General features: G+C 38.7%; 1 long non-coding RNA gene across 1 annotated transcript; it reads left to right on the top strand.

Annotated features, from left to right (window-relative positions):
- The first annotated feature begins 22644 nt into the window (after positions 1–22644).
- Positions 22645–25085, top strand: LOC141646475 (uncharacterized). The gene is made up of 3 exons (XR_012545569.1): positions 22645–22777; positions 22876–22985; positions 24901–25085. It is a non-coding gene; the product is annotated as an uncharacterized LOC141646475 (long non-coding RNA).
- Positions 25086–25352: the final 267 nt, after the last annotated feature.

Here is a 25352-nt window from a genome sequence, read left to right as displayed (position 1 = left end):
GTGTTATTCCTTAGGATTTGATTGGAAACAAGCACACAAACATACGCTAAATTGAATGTCGGGTCGACTAGTGTTTAAATAAAGCAATGAACCAATCATACCTCGATACACCATTTCACTAACACTCTTACCATTTTGGTCTTGATCAAGTTTAATACCATTGGTGTAGCAACGGGTTTGGCATTAGTCAACCCAAACTTACTTAGCATTTACTTCAAATACTTTTGTCGATGGATCAGGGTGCCTTGTTCACTTTGCTTAATTTGGAGACCAAGGAAGAATCCAAGTGCTCCCATCATGCTCATTTCAAACTCAGAAGTCATGAGATCCGAAAAGTACTTATAAAGAGTGTTGTTAGTTGCACCAAAAATAATGTCATTGACATATACTTGCACAAGCAACAGTTCCTCTGACTGTGACTTGATAAACAATGTTTTATCGACCGAACCACGTAGACAACCATTTTCTAACAGGAATTTTGAAAGTCTATCATACCAAGCTCGGGGAGCCTGTTTTAAACCATATAGTGCTTTGTCAAGTTTAAATACATGATTAGGGAACTCATTGTTTATAAAGCCCGGAGGTTGTTCGACAAAAACTTCTTCTTCAAGATAGCCATTTAAGAAAGCGGTTTTAACATCCATTTGAAAACGTTTTATGCCAACATGAGATGCAAAAGCTATGAGCATTCGTATGGCTTCAAGCCTAGCTACTGGTGCAAAGGTTTCATCGTAGTCAATCCCCTTTTGTTGATTAAACCCTTGTACCACTAGTCTAGCTTTATTTCTTACGATTTTTCCACTATCATCAAGCTTATTGCAAAAGACACATCTAATACTAATTACAGTAAGATTAGATGGTCTAGAGACAAGATGTCATACCTCATTCCTCTTGAATTGATCTAGCTCCTCTTGCATGGTCGTCACCCAACATGAGTCATTAAGAGTAATGGTGAAGTGGCTAGGTTCGATTTGTGAGAGATATGGATTGTAGGCACAAAAGTTTTGGAGGAATGACCTGGTTTTTACTCCTGATTCAAGGTACTAGTCTAATTTGTGGGAGGATAGGAGCTTTGGCGTTTCCATTTTCTTGGAACAATGGTGTTGGAGGCTTCATTTGTTTCATTTGGTTCTGATGCAACAGTTGCAGTGACTGTTGCATGAGGGTGAATTTGTGAGGGTGATTGTGGATCAGTTTCTATTTGAGTAGTGAATGGGTCACTACCATCTTTTTGTAAGGGTGATTGTGGATCAGTTTCTGTTTGAGTAGTGAATGGTTCACTACCATCCTCATTCCCCCTGGAAGAGTTAGCTCCATTTAAAGACGAGGAAGGGTTAGTTCCCCCTGAATTTTGGCCAGCTTCTTCATGCAACAGAAGCTCTGACTGTTGCACAACTTCCTCAACCTCTTCCACCATGTCCATGTCATGACAAATCATTCCAATGTCGAAATCATCATCCTTCTCTTTATCATCAGCCTGTTCATTAGACATAAAAGAGACTAGATTCATCAAATATTACATGAACGCTTTATTCCATTTTCATAGTCCTTTTGTTGTAAACTTTGTAAGCTTTACTATGACTAGAAGAACCAACAAACACTCCTTCATTACTACGAGCATCAAATTTACCTAGGTTGTTTTTGCCATTGTTGTGAACAAAGCATTTAATACCAAAGCATTTTAAATGTGAGATGTTAGACTTTCTTCCTCGTAGTAATTCATAAGGTGTTTCGTTAATTATTTTCCTAATCATGACTCGGTTGTAGATGTAACAAGATGTTTACGGCCTCGGCCCAAAAGTTTTTTTTTGGTACTTTAGAGCTAATGATCATAGTCCTAGCCATGTTTTCAAGAGTTCGATTCATTCGTTCCACAACCCCATTTTGTTGAGGGGTTCTTGCGGCCGAAAAATTATGGCTAATACCATGATCATTACAATAGTCCTCAAATGATAAATTTTCAAATTCGGTTCCATGGTCGGATCTTAAGGATGTAAGTTTTAGACCAAATTTGTTTTGAACCATTTTAACCCAATTTAAGAATTCATCAATTGCTTGGTCTTTGGAACTTAAGAAAAGTAGCCAACCATTTCTTGAAAGGTCATCTACAATCACACAAATATAGTGACTTTCACCCTTCCTAACAATACGCATGGGTCCACATAAATCAATGTGAACAAGTTCAAGGACATGAGAAGTGCTAACACAATTTTTGGATTTAAAGAAGCATTTAACTTGTTTATCTCTAACACAATCATCACAAAGTGATTTAAACTCAAATTTCATGTTAGGCATGCCATCTACTAGGTCAAGTTTCTTGAAAGTATTAAGGATTTTAGCATTAACATGACCCAACCTTTTATGCCAATGCAAGGGGTTATTTTTGTGAACACTCATACATGATAAGGTTTGACCCGGCAATGAGCATAGGTTAGTCATGTACACATCTTTGACACGCTTACCTTCAAGAATTAACTCTCTAGTTTTACCATCAAGTATTCTACATATACTAGCATGAAATTCAACAATGTTACCTCAATCACACAATTGTGAAATGCTTAGAAGATTGTGTTTCAAACCTTTGACAAGCAACACTTTGTCGACACATAGTGACTTTGACTTACCAACTTTTCCAATACCAATGATTTCACCTCGTTTGTTGACACCAAAAGTCACCATGCCACCTTTGTACGCTTCTAGCGAGAGGAATTGGGTTTCTTCTCCCGTCATGTGACGAGAGCATGTACTATCTAAGTACCAATTGTTGCTGCCTCCCACTAATGCCTATACAAGATCAAACAGTTAGTTTGGGAACCCAAACAAGTTTGGGTCCCTTCTTGACACTAGCTTGTTTCACCAAGTCTTTCTTGATCCATACCTTTTTATCTAATTTAGTGTTCTTTTCTAGGTCACGTTTTCTCTTTTCACAATTGTTAAGCTCATGACCAGTATTACCACAGTAGTTGCAAATAACATATTCAGAAGTCCAAAGATACTTTCGTCTTTTAAAATCGCTTTGCTTGGATCCTCGATTTCGGATGCAACGATGCAAAGGCGTACATCGTTGCATTTGAAACCAAGTTCAACATTCTTTGCAAGCTTTTCATACTCTTGGGACTGTTTTAGAAGAAACTCCAAGACATTCTGACTTCCTTCCCATTTCAAATAGAACATCTTAGCCTCATCTAACTCTTTGGTTAGTGTTTCAATTTTAGCAAGATGATTAAGATTTAATTGACCTACTTTGTCGAAAGCATGTTTAGCATGTCTTACTTCGTCACTGAGCAATAAGCCAATTTGCTCAAGTTGCTTGTTATCTCTTTTACACAAGGTGAGGTCAGCTAGCAAAGAGTCACGTTCCTTAGTTAGTGAAGACACATGTTTCGTGAGAGTCTCAATTTCCTTCATAGACTCAGATGCAACAGTTGCATCATCTGTTGCATGATTTTGTTCAGCATTTTTTAGAGTTTTAATTTGAACAAGAAGGTCATTGTTTGATTGTTGCATTCGATCTAAGGCACTTTTGACATGACTTGACTCGTCATTTAACATTTCAAAGAATTTTGACAAGATCCCCTTTTTCATTTTGACATGTTGATAGATCAATTAAAAGTTGGTCACGTTCTTTGGTTAGTGAGAACATGGTTTTGTCGAAGGACTCTTCTCCTTTGTTAGACACAGATGCAACATTACAGTGATCCGTTGCATGTATTTCATCAACCTTTTTAGCAAGAAACAAATTCTGTTTTTCGGAGTTTTTAATCTCCTTCTCAAGACTCGATGATGAACTAGGTTGATCTACCTCATTTAGACATTCTTTTAAACCAACATTTTCTTCGGCTATGTCTTCAATTTCATTTTGCATAGCCTCTAATTTATCATTTTGGACACGACACTTATCAATGAATTGGTCTAGGAGAAGACAAATTTTGTCTTTAGAGAAAGATCGAACCTTTTTCTTGAGCTTATTTACCTCAATGTCGAATCAATCGAGTCCACGGAGTGAGCCATAAGACATTTGACACTTTCTTTCTTTGTTGACTTTGGAACATCATTGCTTAACTGAGATGAGATGCTAAGTTTGGCATCCAATTCTTCCTCAAGGACGTCGTCCTCGTCGAATCGAGACATTCCCCAAATGGCAGTCATTACTTTGCTTTTGTATTCTCTTTTAGCAAACTCACGCTTTTCTTTAGATTTAATGTCGTTCCACTTTGGACATTCTTTGATTTGGTGACCTTTGTCACCACATTTGAAGCAACCAACAGTGGAAGTAGACTTTCTTTTGGGAAAGAGTCGTTTGCTAGTATAGTTATTAGACCTTTGTGAGTTTCTACCATTAATTATGCCAACAATGTTTTTAGTGAACATTGCAAACTCGTCATCTTCATCCTCCTCATCACTTGAGAGAGCATAGAGAGCAAGTCCTTTCCCTTTAGAGCTTTCACCGGATCGCTTCATGAGAGTTAACTCATGAGCCATGAGTGAGCCCATAAGTTCATCAAGGGATAACAAGGAGAGGTCTTTAGCTTCCTCAATAGCCGTAACCTTCGGTTGCCATTTTTCAGATAGGCTACGAAGAATTTTACGGACTAAATCCTCGGATTCGAAGTTTCTACCTAGACTCTTGAGGTCATTAACAATACTAGAGAAACGAGAAGACAAACTATTAATTGACTCATCTCTTCCCATGTTGAACATCTCATATTGTTGCATGAGAAGATCAACACGGTACTTTTTGACTTGTGACGTTCCCTCATAAGCAAGATTAAGGGTGTCCCAAATTTCTTTTGCCGAGTCACATCCGGATATCCGGTTAATCTCTTGTTCACCGATGCCATATTGAAGGATGGACATGGCTTTAGAGTTTTTCTCGACTTTCCTATAATCGGCTTCAACAAATTTGTCCTCACTTTTGAGGGACTTAGTGCCATCGGCATTAGTCACCTCAATTTTGAGGGGACCCTTTTGAATGATCAACCAACATTCGTAGTCCGCACTTTTGACATAGTGCTCCATGCGGTGTTTCCACCAAGCATAATTTTCTCCTTTAAACATGGGAAACTTAGTATGTTTTGAATCGTTCATAACTATAGGATCAACTCTTTGGTTTTAACCAATATCAAGAGCACGAGGCTCTGATACCAATTGAAGAGTTAAGAACGATAAACACCTAAGAGGGGGAGGGGGTGAATTAGGTGTACCTTTTAAAAATTTTATCGTTTACTTGGTTAATGACTAACACAAGTAAGATCTATTAGGTACGAGTTTGAGAAACTTAATGGATTGTAAGTTCACAAACGGTACATAAGGTCTATGCAACATGATCGATGAATCGTTGCACAAAGACTGCAACGAGATAGGTAGATAAAAATGCAAAGGATAAACGAATGTAAAAATAAATAAACAAACGAGACGATGTTTTAAAAATTGGTTCAGCTCCTACTCCCGAGCCTACGTCCAACCGTTATTTTATTGCTTGTTTAGAAATTTACTCAAACTTAACTAAACCCCTTACAATGAAAATAACTCGCCAACCTACTCCGGTTGCAATTGCTTGAAGCTACTCCGCTTCAAGACTTTCCCTTGCTCAAAGCTACTCCGCTTCAAGACTTAAAGTTCTATCTCAACGGTTTACAGAGTCAAAATCTCAGTGGTTCACTTAAGAACATGGAGATTACAATTAAGACCTAAACACGAGAATCATTGAACATATTCTTTATGCAACAGATTAAGCGAACCGATACTTGGAGATTTTACTGACTTTGAAAAACAAGTGAAGACTTTTGAAAACAGAAAACGGTTTTGCAAATATTTGAAGAACAAAGTTTAAGATGCTGAAAAGATTTGCAAAGTGTTTACAATGAATGCTCTTTCAAAGTCTTACCATAAATGAAAACATGAGTTGGCTATTTATAGATAAAGGTAGTATGTAGGAGAAGTGTCTTATTAATACTTTAATCTAACACCCATAAGCTTGCAGCGTGTGTTTTCACCTTAGGAATATGCAGAGCAAACATACTTTGAGAGACTCAAGGTGGCTGCATTTCTTTCAAGGTAAAAGGGTGTTCCCATAAAGTAAAAAACATAAGTCTTGTTTTTAGCATAAAGAAAACAACTTGCACAAAAAGGGATTGGCTATTGTGCAAACATATTCCTTTTGTTCTTTTTGTTCTCCAGTTGAAATAATGTTTGTTTTAAATATAGAAAAGCTTTTTTTAAAGAATTTCAAATACTTGTAAATTTTCCCGAAATTTCTCCATTCGTTAGTACCGAAAACCATGGTGCAACAAATTCTCGGAACTGTTGCATGGTTTTGCCATAACTTATGCGTAAAAGAACTATGTTGAACTACCTCGTTTACAACATTTCTTCTAGACTATGGGCATGCTTGTCTTGCCTTCATCTTGATCATCTTGTTACTTTGATTAGCTTGTGGACTCTTTGATTGATCATCAATAGCTTCAATTTTGCTAAACAATTTAACTAAGAGGCAAACAATTAAATAACAAATGAAACTTGGCATCATCAACCAAATGTGTTCTAACAGTTTGTCATCGTTGTTTTTGGATGAAGCTAAAAGACGGGGTCATGGCTCTGAGGGAGAAAATGGCTCACGTTACATCCCAATCTGACACGGTATAATGACTAAACGCAGACAACACAAAAGACGGAAAGACACTTCAGACTCGACAAGACGAGGGCAACTGTGTGTGGTGCCTCGGTGCTGACTCGATTTATGTTGTGACGGTGTTGACCAGAATTTGACCGCGTTCAATATAATGGCGTAACACCATTGAACGTGTCTCAAGGTGAGATGACTCATAAGTAAAGACCCATAAGTACGTTTGCTTTGACTCGATATACACGAGGCGGACTTGGAATGGTGGACTGAAATTTTTGAAAATAGAAATTTTCAAAAAGATTCATTTGTCGTTTTTACGGACTGCTTCCGAAGAGTAGGGATCTTCAAGAGTCGGCCGGTCGAAAAGGTGTCTTAAGTTTGTTTTCATATGGTTCGCATTCCAGTTGCGGTAGCTCTGAAAACAATGTGCTGTTTCCGAAGACGGCCTTGAAATTCAAAATCGTGTGTTTTGAAAATTGGATTATGAAAGGTTTGAAAGGGTTTTGGTCCCGGGGACGGTGTATGGTCCTCGTGATTTGAAAAGCCTCGAAAAGAATGTGTGTTATTTTGGGGTTTTGAAAGAGCCATTGTGTTGGCGTGAGACGGGTTAAAATCCGTGTCTTGACGTGGCGATTATAACGGCGTAAAAAGGTGTTTTTGAGACGGTTGTGAAAACCGGGTTTGAAAATCGTCACTACAACGGCCTAGGAAGGCGTGCTTTTGAAATGGCCATTATAACGGCGAAAAAGGGTATTTTTGAAATGGCCATTATAACGGCGCAGAACGGTCGGCGAAAGACCGAAGGTTGAAATGGCCATTATAACGGCGCAAAAGGGTATTTTTGAAAGTTTGAAATGAAATGGAAGGACTTATGATTACACAACTCTTAAGCACTCGCAGTTCATTATATTATGCATAATGCTGACACGGGTTTTGGCTTAAAAGGGTGGGTTACACACCAAGCGATCAAACTCCGATTTTTGAGAGGGATACCAATCCAAACAAAATGTGTAAGGAGGGCGCCCTAGCCTCGTGCACGAAGGAAATGAAAGCAGATTGACGAAACAGAAATGTGTTAACGTCAATGGTATGTTTAACTCAATCGGGATTCAAAACGCGGGGATGAGAAAACTCACGCCGACGGGACGAGCCAATAGGTCGATAAAGGTTAGGTTGTGGGTCCGGATAAGGAATCAGACTTATGACCGGAGTATCAATTAATGCATTTCAACCAAGACCTCCTTCGAATCTCACCATCTAGGGATCACAAAGGTACAAGTGTCCTAGTTATTCCCAACGGAGTGGCCAATCCGTGGACATAGGCCACCCGCACGCCCAACAGATCTCTGGACACGGGAAAGCCATGCTCGGTTGCGTAAAAATGCTTTCGACCGGATCGTTTTAGGTCGGTCAGTTTCGTCTCAGCAAGGGTCTCAAAACGATGCAAGAGATGTTCGGAGTCGCCAACATGCATTTTTGGGATGCTTGGAACCCTTTCGAATCCACTTTATACCTAGGTCCACCAAGGCAAAAAGCGGTGTTTGACATAGGTACTAAAGATAAGGAGTCGTCCCTCTTTAGCATCTTATCTTTATAATGACTCTCGTTCGCCCTGGATAAGGTCGTCCACTATCCAAACTTTCTGAGTAAGAGGTGAATGTACGTATTGGGAAGCTCTTTAACCGGACACCCAATCCCACCCGCGGTAGCGGCCTCTACTGATCGATCTTAGTTGGTTAAATGAAAAAGTTGATAAAACGGGTAAATGCATGAATGCGCATCCACAAGTTTAAACCTAACATGTGAGCTTTCAATGTCGGTTGTTTATCCAAATATAAAATAATAGATGTCAAGTTGGGTTTAAAGTTGATTTGCATGCAAAACGGAAACTAAACATCCATTTACCGAGTTAGGTTTATGGTGCCTAACGTGGTCCATTTGTCTTAGAAAAGCGTTTTGCAAATACAAATAAAAGGGGTACGCTTGCCATCTGTCCGTCCTGTATTCGGGTTAACCGAAGTCGGGATCGTCCAAGACAAGTGCTGGAAAGGAAGCAGGACCTGCATCAGGAAGCCTATTGAGGCGCGAGCCATCAGGCAATGCAAGGGGACCTGCCTTGGTTTGAAAACTAGAAATCAGTAAGCCTGTATAGGAGCGAGGCAGCTGACGATCCAAATGGACGTCTCGCGACTATTGAAAACATTTGTAAAACGGTTTGTAAAAGGGTATTTGAACCCGTTTTTGTTTGAAAATGCCGTTTAGACTGCTTTTGTGTTAATATGAAGAACGAGACTTGACTAATCATCATTTTATTGACGATATTCGATGTCGGGTTCAGTTTTGCAAGCTTGACATGAATATTTTTGAAAAATGATTATGAACTAATTGTATTAAGTTTATTGTTTTGTGATTAGTCAATGTTTATCATCGTGCTCGGATTTAAACCGACATGGTATGTGGAACCAAGGATGATTATGTTTGTATGACTAATATGTTTATTTTTGAAATGTAAAGATATGAATAAAAGATTTTAAAATGCCTGTTAAATGTAATTAACCTAATATTATTACTGAAACACGGATTAAACCGTCATGGTATAAGGAACCAAAGGTGAATGCATCTTATGGTCAAAAATATTTATCATAAAAATGATTTGAAATGGTAAAACCGGTTGTAAAATGACATGAAAATGGAAAGAATGAATTCAAACACGTTTGAGTTCTGACCTCGACACCCCATTGAGGTGCGAGCCACCTAGTTGTAACTAGGGGCTTTTGTTTCCGGTCAAAACTCAGTTTCGTATTTTTGACAATGTTATGCATGTTTTAGCATGTTAAGGTCACAAAATATGTATACTTAACCGTTTCGTCACCGTACTCGAATTAAATCGACATGGCATATACGTTAGCCAAGGATGACATATAATATGGTCAAGATAAAGAGAAAAATAAAATGAAATAGAAGTAAAAGTAAAATGTTTGATATGAACTAATATGTTAAGTAAAAGTAAAAGTAAAATGTTTGCAAAATTCGATGCAAGTCAATTCAAAGACGAATTAATTTCTCGAAATTTCAAAACAATTTCAGCTGAAAAATCCAAACGTGACGACTTGGGGCGGAATTTTCATAATTTCTTTTTCAACAAACAATCCAATTTTAACTTCGAGTCATCGTGGTTATTTTTGTCTTCATCAAATGCTTTTACGTGTTTACGTGTATGCATATATGCTACCTGTTGGCTGTTTTCAACACTAAAGATGCAGGAACAAATGCCCAAGCAAAAGGGGAATCAACCGCTTACCGTGCTTCTCTGAAACCCAACACAAAAAAGCCAAACACAAACGAGCTACAAACCAAAAACACATGTATACAAACCGCCTCACGCAAAGTACATCAACACGCGTTTAATACAAACGACTGACTATACAAACAAGATCCAGCAAAAGTATTTATCATACAGACACTGGCCTAAAACAATTATTTGGGGGCTATACGCCACCTACCGAACTAAGCACTCCTTATCCTTCTAAACAGAAAAGAAAGGGAACAACATGGAAAAGGAAGGAGTAAATACGGAAGTAAAGGTGGTTACCATGACGGTAAACCCTCCCTCCTACTCCGTAACAAAAAAAAAGAATAAATGCCTGGCAGACTTCAGACAACATGACAATCAAGAATTGTGACACAGTGCATAGCCCCGGCGTTAACCCCCTATCGTCGGAATTCAGCGATAAGAAAGAGCCACGACTTAGGGTGCTACCCCGATGTTGACCCCCAATCATCAGAATACAACGACGATCAAAAACGGCAATGTAGAACGACACATTGGTGTTAACCCCCAACCATGAGACGTCCAAATTTCTGCAGACAACAACCAATGATCAACATGTGATCAAAGGCTGGACAAAGGCCACCAGGGAGAAACACAACTCGACAAGGTCAAGACAAAAACCATCTCTCCTCCCCCTGGATCATCTACCTCCTCTAAGGCCTCAGCTATGGACCCAGCGGGCCCAAAAGCCCCGGGACACTCACCTGCGATCAGGACAAAACAAAAACAACGTCAGCCAAAATTTTGGCACTACGACGGCACAAAATGGACAAAATCCAAAAACAAAAACCACCTGCAAATGCAAAACAAAACAAGGGCAAACCTGCCCAAACCCATCCAACAAAACACTTCACAAAAGCAAAATTCACGAAAAATGACTCGCCCTTCTTTTCAAGCAAAAGACGAGTCAAAACAACGGCAAAAATTAACAAAAACACTCAACACCTCGGACCCACACAAACTCCATCAATATGTGCAACAAAATTCCCGACACAACTGGCCATTTTTCACAGCTCGAAAAAGGCAACTTTACGCCAATTCGAGCAGAGACAGGTCAAAAATTCAAATCACGGCCACAACAAAGAAACGTGATTTAATCACGTCTCAAAGTGACCTAAACTTTCATTAAGGTCCATTTCAAAGCAAAACGATTCAGTTTGAGCCCAAACAGACACTTATTTCATCAGCATAAGACGGTCTAACAAAGGCAAAAATTCAAAATTTTGCCCACAACGCCCAACAAAGGTCCATATGGCAAAGACGATCTTCTCCAGCTACAATACAACCTAGTGGGGCACACAACTCAAGCAAACAAGCACAACATTGCGAAATAAGATGAACTTTCGTCTCATTCACGTTTTTTGCTTCTAGAGAGGGGGAATGGGGACCAAAATGCAACTAAAAACACCCCTATACTCTTAAACAGGTTTCTAACCTAATACAAGCATCAATTTCACTCAAAAATGGGTCAAGCAAAAATGCCCAAATCGATTTTCAAGAGGTTAGGGTTTCGCCCTAATTCAATCAACAAAAAGGCAAACAAATTCAAATGGATTCAAGAGGATTTACATACCTTGAGATGACATAAGGACAATGGCACGAAAACAAGCAAAGGACGAAGTCGAAAATGACAATTTTTTTGGGTTTTTTGCGATTTGTGTCGATGAAGACGAAGATAACGAGGTGCACAACCCCCTCGCGTCTTTTTACAGAAAAAAGAGGAGGCCTCTTGCATCGCAGGATGGCTCGCGTCTCTTTAGGGTGTTCCCTTCTTGTTCAGCAAAATTTTGGGTTTTGGCCCAATTTCCACACAAACTCACTATTTCACAATTTTCAACGACGAAATTAAAAACAGTTATTCTCAAATCAAAATACAAAATAGTGAAATTCAAATTCACTATTTTCACAAAATTTCAACGATGGAATTAAAACCCGTCATTCTCAAATCAAAATACAAAATAATGAAATTCAAATTCGCTATTTTCACAAATTATCAACGACGGAATTAAAAACCGTCATTCTCAAATCAAAAATAAAATTGTGAAATACAAATTTGCTATTTTTACAAATCTCAAGCGACGGAATTAAAAACCGTCACTCTTCAAAAAAAAACACAGAAAAAAACAAACAGAATAGCGAAATTCAAAGTTCCTTATTTTCCCACAATTTCGAACAGCAGCATTAAAAACTGTCACTCCTTCGAACATAATAGTGAAATTCAAATTCACTACTCCTCACAAATTTCAAATCACGAGAAGACGGAATTAAAACCATTATCTCCCAGGCAAATATCAAATGGCGGAATTCACATCCACTATTTTTACAAACTCCGAACAACGGCAGTAAAAAAACCATTACCTCTCTTTGAAATTCGAAATCACTGTCAACTGCAGGACCCAGGCTTAAGCATATCTCTTTCCGGCGCCACAAACAACCAATATAAACACTGAAATTCCCTAGCAGGATATCGGGAACCTCCCCACGGAGCCCATTAACTCAACAACCTCTCGAAATAATCTCGTCCAACACGGCTATTTCCCGCAGTCGATCATTTGACCTTCAACATGGCTGACGAGCTTCAAAACGCGTCTTCAACATGGCTAGCAAGCCTTAAAACGCACCTTCAACGCGGATGGCAATCCCATCATATCCGTAACAAGGCTGGCGAGCCTTTGCGCGCAAACTAGGAAAGATTCAAGGATATATCCCGAAGATGCCTCAGGTATGACTCCTTCCTATGCCTGGCGAGCCTTTGTACGTAGTCTAACGGACTTAAAACGACCCACACAGACAGTCGACAGACTCTAAACTATTCCTGATGGCAGGTCCTTGACTCTTATTCCCAAGTCGCCTTTGCGTCGCCCTTCCTGACGGCAGGTCCTTGGCCCGAATTCTTTCAAGCCGCCTTGACGTCGCTTCGGTGTCCAGTTTGTAATCTTTGATTGACCTGGGGGCTATACTTTGACTTTCATCCTGTCCAAGCCTCAGTCAAAGTGGGAGCTTTGTAGATATCCAGTATCTGCTGAATCCCCAACAAACACCCGATGATTATCGGACTACAACATGCTTAGAAATCGATATGTTTAATCGACAGTTTGTATAACTATACGTTAGAAAACTCAAAACGATTTCGAAAACAAAACATTTTCAAAACTTTCAAAATTATCTGGAGTATTTTATGCAAGACGACGGGGTTGCAATGACACTAACTAGAGTCAAAACCGACACTAGACCAAAAACCGACTAAAAAATTCAATTCCCGACTCCAACCACGAAGTCAAACACAAAAAAAACATCACAAAGCTTCCATATTAAGTATACACAGTATACTTGAATGGTCAAGTACAACAATCATCCCATCCAAAACCTAAGATAGAACAAATCATGATTTCAATTGCGTGATATTGACAAGACAGTCCGAAGACCCGCGAAATGGCTCGTGCCTCTTCAAGTAGCCCATGCGGCCACATCGCTCAAAACGCACACAACCACTCAATCCTCTATAAATACCCCTCAAATGCCACCATTTGAAGGTACGCGAGTGTCCGCTCCCTCATTTCTCCATTAAAATTCTATACTCGACTTCTCAAGTCACAAACCGACACGTATTTTCGACCTACCGATCAAAAAATACAAGCCATACACATTGTTTGGTACCGTCATCGTGCATTAAATCACTTGAACGACCACTTCGAACAATTACACAATCACTAAACTAAATAAACACTCTTTACATTGCTAAAACGGTTTTCTACCGAGGTTTCCGACCTAACAAGTTTTTACACTTCCGTCGATTTCTCGTCTTCAACTTAGCATGTAAGTACAAGGACATAATAATCCTCTTCTTTCATGTCTTTTTATCTGTTTTTATGACCTTAACATGCTAAAACATGCATAACATGGTCCAAAATACGGATCGAATGAGCCAAAACCGAGTTTTAACCGGAAACAGAAGCCCCTAGTCACAACTAGGTGGCTCGCGCCTCAATGAGGGTGTCCAGGTCAGAACTCAAACATGTTTTAGTTCATTCTTTCCATTTTAATTTTATTTTACAACCGATTTTTACCATTTTAAATCATTTTTATGATAAATATTTTTAACCATAAGATGCATTCACCCTTTCCTTATATCATGACGGTTTAATCCGTGTTTTGGTGATAATATTTGGTTAATTATATTTTAAAAGGCCTTTTAAAACCTCTTATTCATATCTTTACATTTCAAAAACTAACATATTAGTTATACATGCATAATCATCCTTGGTTCCACATACCATGTCGGTTTAAATCCGAGTACGATGATAAACATTGTCTAATCACAAAACAATGAACTTAATACAATTAGTTCATAATCATTTTTCAAAACTATTCATGTCAATCTTGCAAAACAAACCAGACATCGAATATCGTCAATACAATGATGAGTTCTTCATATAACACAAAGGCGGTCTAAACGACCTTTTCAAACAAAGACGGGTTCAAATCTTTTACAAACTCTTTTACAAACGTTTTCAATAGTCAGGAGACGTCCATTTGGATCGTCTGCTGCCTCGCGCCTATACCGGCTTACTGATTTCTAGTTTTCAAAACCAGGATAGGTCCCCTTGTATCGTTTGATGGCTCGCGCCTCAATAGGCTGCCTGATGTAGGTCGTGCTTCCTTTCCAGCAATTGTCTCGGACGATCCCGACTTCGATTAACCCGAATACAGGACGGATTAGATGGCAAGCGTTCCCCTTTTATTTGTATTTGTAAAACTCTTTTCTAAGACAAATGGACCACGTTATGCACCATAAACCTAACTCGATAAATGTATGTTTAGTTTCCGTCTTGCATGAAAATCAACTTTAAACCCAACTTGACATCTATTATTTGATATTTGGATAAACAACCGACATATAAAGCTCACATGTTAGGTTTAAACTTATGGATGTGCATTCATGCATTTACCCGTTTTATCAACTTTTGCATTTAACCAACCAAGATCGATTAGTAGAGGCCGCTACCGCGGGTGGAATTGGGTGTCCGGTTAAAGGGCTCCCCAATACGTACCTTCACCTCTTACTCAGAAAGTTTGGATAGTGGACGACCTTATCCAGGGCGAACGAGAGTCATTCTAGAGATAGGATGTTAAAGAGGGGTGACTCCTTATCTTTAGTACCTATGTCAAACACCGCTTTTTGCCTTGGTTGACCTAGGTATAAAGTGGATTCGAACGAGTTCCAAGCATCCCACAAATGCTTGGTGGCGAATCCAAACATCTCTTGCATCGTTTCGAGACTCTTGTCGAGATGAAACGGACTGATCTAAAGCGATCTGGTTGAAAGCATTTTTACGCCACCGAGCGTGGCTTTCAGACTGTCGCGTGTCCACAGATTGGTTGTGTAACACCCCGTAAATTCGAAGACCTTTATTATATTTTAAAAATAATATTTTAATCTATTTTAATTTAATATTAATTTATTTGAAATAAAATCTATTTGATAAAATATAATCTTATTTTATTTTGAAGAAATGTAATTATTTTTGATAGTTTAGAAATGTTTAAAAGTGATTTAAACTATATTTAAACCTTTTCCTTTGATAAAATAGATTTCGGATAAAAGTCGTAAAATCGGGATTTTCCCATTTCTTACGGTCGTTGGGTAAACGAGTTTGGATATTGGGTATATGAGTACTTAATCTTTTAGTAAAATCGTGTTTAAGAACTTTATTTTTCTCGGAAATCGCGTTCGACGAATATTTCTAATTTCCGTCGAAACGAACCAAAACGTAAACAAATGACCCATCTCCCATGCCTTTGGCTTGTTACCTACCCTCCATTTTTCTCCTCTTCCAATTTTCATTTCCTCCATAACTCAATCTATCTCCACCTTCTCTCAAACACCAAATTTCTCTCAAAATAACCTCCTTACAATCCCTAAATCCACCATAACTTCTTCATTTCTCCACCAAATCGCATAAAAATTATATATTCGGAATCCTCTCTTCAATCCCCATCTACTAGTAAGCTTTATTTTCATTTCCCCCAAATTTTGTTTAAGACACTTTATTTTAGGGTTTCGAATTTAAGCTTAATAATTGTGTTTTTGTTGTTCTTATAGGTGAAGAATTTGAAGATGAGTTAGGTGACTCATATGTTGTTGAAGATGAAGAGTAATTTTGGGTTTTAAAAGCTTTCTCAAGTTATTACTTGTCTCTTTGCTAGCTTAAGGTAACTATTCCGAGTTACTCGACGAATTAATGTCACATTAGTAGTTGTATTTGTTGTTTGTTGTTTGTTGTTGTTGTTGTTTGTTGTTGTTGTTGTTTGTTATTGTTTGAGACGATCTTGTTGATAAATGAATGAATGGAGTAAGATGAGTATGCTTATGTTTAATTTATGTTAACCATTTGTATATTATTGTTTAGAACAAATTTGGATGAAGAATTATGTGTTGTGACAAGTTCGCGTGTTGGCTGGAACGCATCAGTACCGGACCGAGACGTTTTCCAATGTTTTCAAAAATATGACAGATTGAACGGCATCGAAAAATTAGGTGGTTTAGCCACTTGAATCACTCAATTCGGAGTCCGTATGAGTAAATGGCGTCGTTTTATCAAAAAAATTTATAGAAAAGTTTACCCTTGTGTGAAAACCGTGAAAACAGGTACTGTTCACAGACCCGTGGTACTGTTCACAGCAGTGAAACAGGCCTGTTACGGGCCGCGGAAGGCCCGTGCTTGACCCGGGGTTGGTCCGTGACTTTGGGGTCGGGTTTTGGGCTTTAATGTTGAATGTTTGAGTTCTTTGGAGTATGTATTTAAGCATGGTGGTACTTTTAGCATGTGATTAGTTTTATTATGCTAAAATTATGTTGAATTAGCCATTTTTGTAAATTAAAATAAAGTCTTTAGTTTGATAGCATTCACATGTTAAGAATTGAAATTTAGCATGAGAATGACATTGTGATAATTATTATGATTTGGGCCAAAAGTAGGCCAAGACTCTGAGCTGGGCCAGATTGACCGAACGAGTTTGGTCAAACTAGGTTTAAACCGGTCAGCCTCGATTTGACCAATGACCCGTCGCGGGACTAGGGTCGAGAGTTTGTCTTTGAGGTGAGATTGGTTGTTATTGGATGTTTTATGTTATGCCTTGATATTTGTAATTATCATTTCACATGTTGGTTGTTGGATGAATTGGTTGCCTTATACTTGAGTCTTCTTGCCTTGTTGCCATTTTAGCTTATTCTCATGGATTATAATATTGATGGTTAGCTATAATTTGGTTATTGATGACATTGAGGATATGGTTGGATTGTCTGCTGAATAGACATTTATATAGCCTTTCACATGATAGAATGTTAGCATTATGTTTGAAAGTTGGACTCTTTGCCCCTCTTATGGTTAAGTGGGTGTCCTACTTGTCTTAAGTGTTGTAGGCTAAAGCATTCAGTTGGGACTAGGTCCTAGGTGAGTGACTTCGGTCGATGTCATAGATAGGCCCTTATAGTCTTTGACGAGTGTATGTTCACAGCTTAATAGCCTTTGTGTCTTAGCTTGGTGGGCTTATATCCAAGTTAGGGCATGACCTCCTGACGTACTCTTAGAAGTATGTGGTCAGCTTAAGTACTAGCCAACCCTTTGGTGGACTCCTTAGGGGTACTCATGTGTGTGATCATGGGTCTTGGATGCGGTATTTTCTGCTTGTCGCTAGGTCTGCGTAGGTTTAGGACTAGGGTGTCTACCTTACCTCGTGGTATAGACTCGAGTTACAGAGTGACTATTGACTGTACTAGGAACTTATGCCTGTCTCTAGATATATTGTCCTTTCTTGTTTGGTGATTCTATGAATCATAGAAGGTGAGATGCAAGCCGGCTATGGTTGATAGAGTTTGGATTCCTGGATGTTATGTGATTCACATGATAGTGTAGTATGAGTCGGTCTAGTATTCACATGCTAGGACTATGTGTTGTTATATTGTTGTTCACATGATAAGCATGATTGTCTAGCATCTATATGCTAAGGCTATGTGTTATTCATATTCATATTCTTATGTTTACATGTTATATTAATTATGACATTTCGTGGCTGGGAGAACTCGGAGTTACTCCCCACTGACTGTGGCTTTCGTATTTGTATAAAATGTGATTGACAGGTATGTGATGCATATATGGGGTACATGGACGAGCTAGCGAGCAAAGTAACCTTGGGACCTAGATTGGCTTCATTTCTTTGTGACCCTTAAACACTTTTTATGTCATATACTTCTAGGGACATATGTCTCCCTTTTTCATATTTGGGTTGTATAACTTTGTTTCGCGACTTTAGCGATGTTTTATTTGTGAGATTTACTTTAGACCTTGCATGTTTGACACCTTCCCATTTGGATATTTTTATAACGAGTTCAGTTTTAAAAATTACAGGTTTTTACCCAAATGAACCTATTACAAACATATCCATGCAGTTTTTATCTAGAATTATGTGTTTACTTTTCCGCAATGAATGAGGGTGTCACAGTTGGTATCAGAGCATATTTGCTCCCGACGCACGTTTGTGCACCCCAATATAAATAACTTGACCTTCAAATAATAGACTCGAGAGATGGGTAGGATGGGTAGACTTAGGACCTTATGTTGTAGTCTCTTTGTGTATGCTTCGTGGTAGGTTCTAACATGTTTGTTGATTGACAATTATTTTTGTACCCTTGGATCAATGAACGCGAGCTTACCTACATGAAGATCAAGATTTGGTGCCTATTGCCGAGGACTGAAGATTTGTTTACCTTTGAAGAATGCTTCTACTTCCTCGAAGATGTTTCTCATTCTTTGTGTACCTTGCCTTATTCTTTATCTCTTGGCGCTTATTCGTCTTCTAAACTCTCTCTTCTCTTTCCTTGAAAGTTACTCTTGTACCCTCCTAACTTGTCCTTTGTTCCTTACTTATCCTCCCTTAACGCCTTTTAATAGTACTTTTTTTTTGAGGAATCTTAACCTTGGTTGGAAAATTGGACCTTTGAGGAGATTGTTTATGGTTAACCCATAACCCTGGTTTTGAGAGGTTGTGATGTTAGGAAGACTTAGGTAGTGTGATGAGACATACCTAGTGATTCTTAGACCTAGATCCTTGATAAAGTGAGTATTCTTGATTGGTGGGTTTTTGGTTGTCAAGTGTGAGTTGCGTTTGTTCCTAAGGCTATAAAACTTGGCTTTGTTGTTTAGGTTTGGGATTTGAGAGCCTTGGGGAGTGTAGTGAGACATGTCTTGGGATACTAGTGCTTAGTACTTGACTTTAAATGGATGGAATTGAATGGTGGAATATTTGAGGAACCCTTTCTGGGAATTTATAGCTTGGTATTCGGATCTTTGATTGAGGACTTTACTATTTTAGGAAACCCATGGTTGACACTAGTTGGATATGAGTATAGCTTTGTTGGAACTTTGACCTTGATCTTGTGGAAGTTGTTTGTGGATGTTTGAGGATTTGGAGTGGTGAAATCACACTTATAGTAGAGTACCTTGTTTCAGGGAATAGATTAGGATGAAGTAACATGAGTGTTTTGAGGAAATCCTTGGGAGTGTTGTAGTCATAAGATTTGTTGTTAGAAAGTTTCGGGACCATTTGGATGATGTTATTGTTTCAGATTGAGTACCTGACGTTTCCTTGTTGTCTAATTCCTTTCTTCTTTGACCATAAAGGTTACCATTCATACCTCTCTTTCTCGCTTCATCATGCTCCTCCTTTAAGTTTGAAACTCATAACCTATGAAACTCTATCTTTGACATCCTTGTTGACCTTACCTGAGGATGGTGTGGACTACGATGTTTATTGTGATGCTTTCAAGCATGGTTTAGGTTGTGTCTTGATGCAAAATCGAAGGGTTATTGCTTATGCTTCTCGACAACTGAGGGTTAACGAGGTGAATTATTCGACTCATGATCTTGAATTAGCCGCCGTGATACATGCCTTGAAGACATGGAGGCATTACCTTATTGGAGTTCATTGCCGCATTTATACCGATCATAAGAGTTTGAGGTGTATATTTACCCAAAAAGAATTAAATATGAGGCAAAGAAGATGGCTAGAGTTGGGAATGATTATGATGCCGAGTTGATTTATCATGAAGGGAAAGCAAATGTGGTGGCCGATGCTTTGAGTAAGAAGACTAGTCACTCTTTGAGCACTATCCGTGTGTTACCTGATGAACTTACCACGGAATTTCAAAAGTTAGGGATAAGCCTTGTTGGGGAGGGCTTTGACTATCTTAGTGCCTTGAGTGCAGAACCCGACTTTTACCGTGAGATCCGTACTTGCCTACCTGAGGATGCTACTTTCAAGTCCATTCAAGCAAAAATCCAACTTGGGCAAGCTAAGGATTGTGTGGTGGATAGTGATGGATACCTTCGTTACCAAGGTAGGATGTATGTTCCGAGAGTAGCCGAGTTGAGGAAGAAGATCCTTGATGAAGCTCACCTTTCTCCTTACTCTATTCATCCTGGTGGTGACAAGATGTATAAAGACTTGAGATTACAGTTTTGGTGGCCTAGGATGAAGATTGATGTCCTAGAGTATGTTAGCAAGTGTCTTACCTCGTCGAAAAGTGAAGATTGAGCATCGAAACCCGGGGTTTGCTACAACCTTTGGATGTTCCCCTTTGGAAATTGGAGTCCATCTCCATGGACTTTGTGATGGCTTTACCTAAGACTGCTAGCGGAAAAGATGCTGTTTGGGTAGTTGTAGATCGATTGACCAAGTGTGCTAGATTTATACCTATCAAGGAGACATGGAACTTAGATGTCCTAGCTGGTGCCTACGTGAAGGAGATAGTACGCTACCATGGAGTGCCTAAGGATATAGTTTCAGATCGTGACCCGAGATTCTGTTCCCGTTTCTGGACTGCTTTGCAAGAAGCCATGGGTAGTAAGCTGCGATGAGTACCGCTTTTCATGCCGCTACGAGATGGGCGGATCGAGAGGACTATCCGGACTTTAGAGGACCTCCTCCGTGCTTGTGCTTTAGACTTCCACACTTCTTGGGAGAAATGTTTACCTCTTGTCGAATTCTCCTACAACAATAGCTATCATTCCTCTATCAAGATGTCACCTTATGAAGCTTTGTACGGTAGGAAGTGTCGTAGTCCTGTTTGTTGGGATCATTTCCAGGATGCTCATGTGTTGGGACCCGATTTGGTGACTGAGACCATCAATCAGGTTCAGATCATTCGAGAGCGTATGAAAACCGCTCAGGACCGACAGAAATCTTATGCCGATGTCCGTCGTCGACCACTTGCCTTTGAGGTTGATGATCGAGTGTTCCTTAAGGTATCACCTATGAAAGGGGTGAAACGTTTTGGTGTGAAAGGAAAGCTGAGTCCCAAATACATTGGACCTTTCCGTGTGCTTGAGAAGATTGGTCCCGTTGCTTACCGTTTGGAGTTGCCCCCGAATTTGAGCAAGGTTCATGATGTCTTCCATGTATCTCAGTTGAGGAAGTACATTAGTGATCCGAGCCATGTCATTCAAGAAGAAATCCCAGATTTGGAGCCTAACTTGACTTTGGAAGAAAGGCCAATCCGAATCCTCGAAAGAGCAAACAAGCAACTTAGAAACAAAGTTGTGCCCCTAGTTCGTATCCTTTGGCGTTGTGGAAGTGTCGAAGAGGAAACTTGGGAGCCTGAATCTTCTATGTTAGATAAATATCCCGAACTTTTCTCGTGAGGTAATTCTCTTTCCTTTATCTATTCTTGTGAGTTTTAGCTATCCTTTCGAGTGTTCCTCTCCTTCTCTTAAATACTCTCCGCGTTAGTAGTCCTTGCCTAGTTGTTTAAAAGTCGTAGTTAGAGTTTGGTCATAGCTAGTGGAGTTATTATCCTTATTATAGAGTTACGAACTAAAGACTTTTGGAAAAGTTCTAATGTTTTCCACTGGTTTTAACGTCAATGAGTGGTAAAGCTCGTTATTGGAGACGTCCGATGATTGATTTTATCATTTGTTGGTGTAAAAAAAAAATAATATATATTTTTATGTCTTTGATTTGGAAGGTTGATGTTCTTGGACGGCCGACGAGGATATTCCGTTCCATTGAAAAGACACTTATATTTCATACGTTCATATTTTGAAGATTTTGTTTACTTGATTTTAAAGAGATAGACCTACATATATACAATGTTCCTTCTTCTAAGTTTCGGGGACGAAACTTCTTAAAAGGAGGGATGATTGTAACACCCCGTAAATTCGAAGACCTTTATTATATTTTAAAAGTAATATTTTAATCTATTTTAATTTAATATTAATTTATTTGAAATAAAATCTATTTGATAAAATATAATCTTATTTTATTTTGAAGAAATGTAATTATTTTTGATAGTTTAGAAATGTTTAAAAGTGATTTAAACTATATTTAAACATTTTCCTTTGATAAAATAGATTTCGGATAAAAGTCGTAAAATCGGGATTTTCCCATTTCTTACGGTCGTTGGGTAAACGAGTTTGGATATTGGGTATATGAGTACTTAATCTTTTAGTAAAATCGTGTTTAAGAACTTTATTTTTCTCGGAAATCGCGTTCGACGAATATTTCTAATTTCCGTCGAAACGAACCAAAACGTAAACAAATGACCCATCTCCCATGCCTTTGGCTTGTTAACTACCCTCCATTTTTCTCTTCTTCCAATTTTCATTTCCTCCATAACTCAATCTATCTCCTCCTTCTCTCAAACACCAAATTTCTCTCAAAATAACCCCCTTACAATTCCTAAATCCACCATAACTTCTTCATTTCTCCACCAAATCGCATAAAAATTATATATTCGGAATCCTCTCTTCAATCCCCATCTACTAGTAAGCTTTATTTTCATTTCCCCCAAATTTTGTTTAAGACACTTTATTTTAGGGTTTCGAATTTAAGCTTAATAATTGTGTTTTTGTTGTTCTTATAGGTGAAGAATTTGAAGATGAGTTAGGTGACTCATATGTTGTTGAAGATGAAGAGTAATTTTGGGTTTTAGAAGCTTTCTCAAGTTATTACTTGTCTCTTTGCTAGCTTAAGGTAACTATTCCGAGTTACTCGACGAATTAATGTCACATTAGTAGTTGTATTTGTTGTTTGTTGTTTGTTGTTGTTGTTGTTTGTTGTTGTTGTTGTTTGTTATTGTTTGAGACGATCTTGTTGATAAATGAATGAATGGAGTAAGATGAGTATGCTTATGTTTAATTTATGTTAACCATTTGTATATTATTGTTTAGAACAAATTTGGATGAAGAATTATGTGTTGTGACAAGTTCGCGTGTTGGCTGGAACGCGTCAGTACCGGATCGAGACGTTTTCCAATGTTTCCAAAAATATGACAGATTGAACGGCATCGAAAAATTAGGTGGTTTAGCCACTTGAATCACTCAATTCGGAGTCCGTATGAGTAAATGGCGTCGTTTTATCAAAAAAAGTTATAGAAAAGTTTACCCTTGTGTGAAAACCGAGAAAACAGGTACTGTTCACAGACCCGTGGTACTGTTCACAGCAGTGAAACAGGCCTGTGACGGGCCGCGGAAGGCCCGGGGTTGGTCCGTGACTTTGGGGTCGGGTTTTGGGCTTTAATGTTGAATGTTTGAGTTCTTTGGAGTATGTATTTAAGCATGGTGGTACTTTTAGTATGTGATTAGTTTTATTATGCTAAAATTATGTTGAATTAGCCATTTTTGTAAATTAAAATAAAGTCTTTAGTTTGATAGCATTCACATGTTAAGAATTGAAATTTAGCATGAGAATGACATTGTGATAATTATTATGATTTGGGCCAAAAGTAGGCCAAGACTCTGAGCTGGGCCAGATTGACCGAACGAGTTTGGTCAAACTAGGTTTAAACCGGTCAGCCTCGATTTGACCAATGACCTGTCGCGGGACTAAGGTCGAGAGTTTGTCTTTGAGGTGAGATTGGTTGTTATTGGATGTTTTATGTTATGCCTTGATATTTGTAATTATCATTTCACATGTTGGTTGTTGGATGAATTGGTTGCCTTATACTTGAGTCTTCTTGCCTTGTTGCCATTTTAGCTTATTCTCATGGATTATAATATTGATGGTTAGCTATAATTTGGTTATTGATGACATTGAGGGTATGGTTGGATTGTCTGCTGAATAGACATTTATATAGCCTTTCACATGATAGAATGTTAGCATTATGTTTGAAAGTTGGACTCTTTGCCCCTCTTATGGTTAAGTGGGTGTCCTACTTGCCTTAAGTGTTGTAGGCTAAAGCATTCAGTTGGGACTAGGTCCTAGGTGAGTGACTTCGGTCGATGTCATAGATAGGCCCTTATAGTCTTTGACGAGTGTATGTTCACAGCTTAATAGCCTTTGTGTCTTAGCTTGGTGGGCTTATATCCAAGTTAGGGCATGACCTCCTGACGTACTCTTAGAAGTATGTGGTCAGCTTAAGTACTAGCCAACCCTTTGGTGGACTCCTTAGGGGTACTCATGTGTGTGATCATGGGTCTTGGATGCGGTATTTTCCGCATGTCGCTAGGTCTGCGCAGGTTTAGGACTAGGGTGTCTACCTTACCTCGTGGTATAGACTCGAGTTACAGAGTGACTATTGACTGTACTAGGAACTTATGCCTGTCTCTAGATATATTGTCCTTTCTTGTTTGGTGATTCTATGAATCATAAAAGGTGAGATGCAAGCCGGCTATGGTTGATAGAGTTTGGATTCCTGGATGTTATGTGATTCACATGATAGTGTAGTATGAGTCGGTCTAGTATTCACATGCTAGGACTATGTGTTGTTATATTGTTGTTCACATGATAAGCATGATTGTCTAGCATCTATATGCTAAGGCTATGTGTTATTCATATTCATATTCTTATGTTTACATGTTATATTAATTATGACATTTCGTGGCTGGAGAACTCGGAGTTACTCCCCACTGACTGTGGCTTTCGTATTTGTATAAAATGTGATTGACAGGTAGGTGATGCATATATGGGGTACATGGACGAGCTAGCGAGCAAAGTAACCTTGGGACCTAGATTGGCTTCATTTCTTTGTAACCCTTAAACACTTTTTATGTCATATACTTCTAGGGACATATGTCTCCCTTTTTCATATTTGGGTTGTATAACTTTGTTTCGCGACTTTAGCGATGTTTTATTTGTGAGATTTACTTTAGACCTTGCATGTTTGACACCTTCCCATTTGGATATTTTTATAACAGGTTCAGGTTTTAAAAATTACAGGTTTTTACCCAAATGAACCTATTACAAACATATCCATGCAGTTTTTATCTAGAATTATGTGTTTACTTTTCCGCAATGAATGAGGGTGTCACAGGTTGGGCGTGCGGGTGACCCATGTCCACAGGGAGGACTGGTTTTATGGTGGTTTTTTTTTTCCCCCGAGTGGTGGAGGCGGATTTTGGG

Source organism: Silene latifolia, chromosome 3 (genome assembly GCF_048544455.1).
Source record: "Silene latifolia isolate original U9 population chromosome 3, ASM4854445v1, whole genome shotgun sequence".
NCBI classification, from domain to species: Eukaryota; Viridiplantae; Streptophyta; class Magnoliopsida; order Caryophyllales; family Caryophyllaceae; genus Silene; species Silene latifolia.
This window is presented reverse-complemented; position numbering and strand designations above follow the sequence as displayed.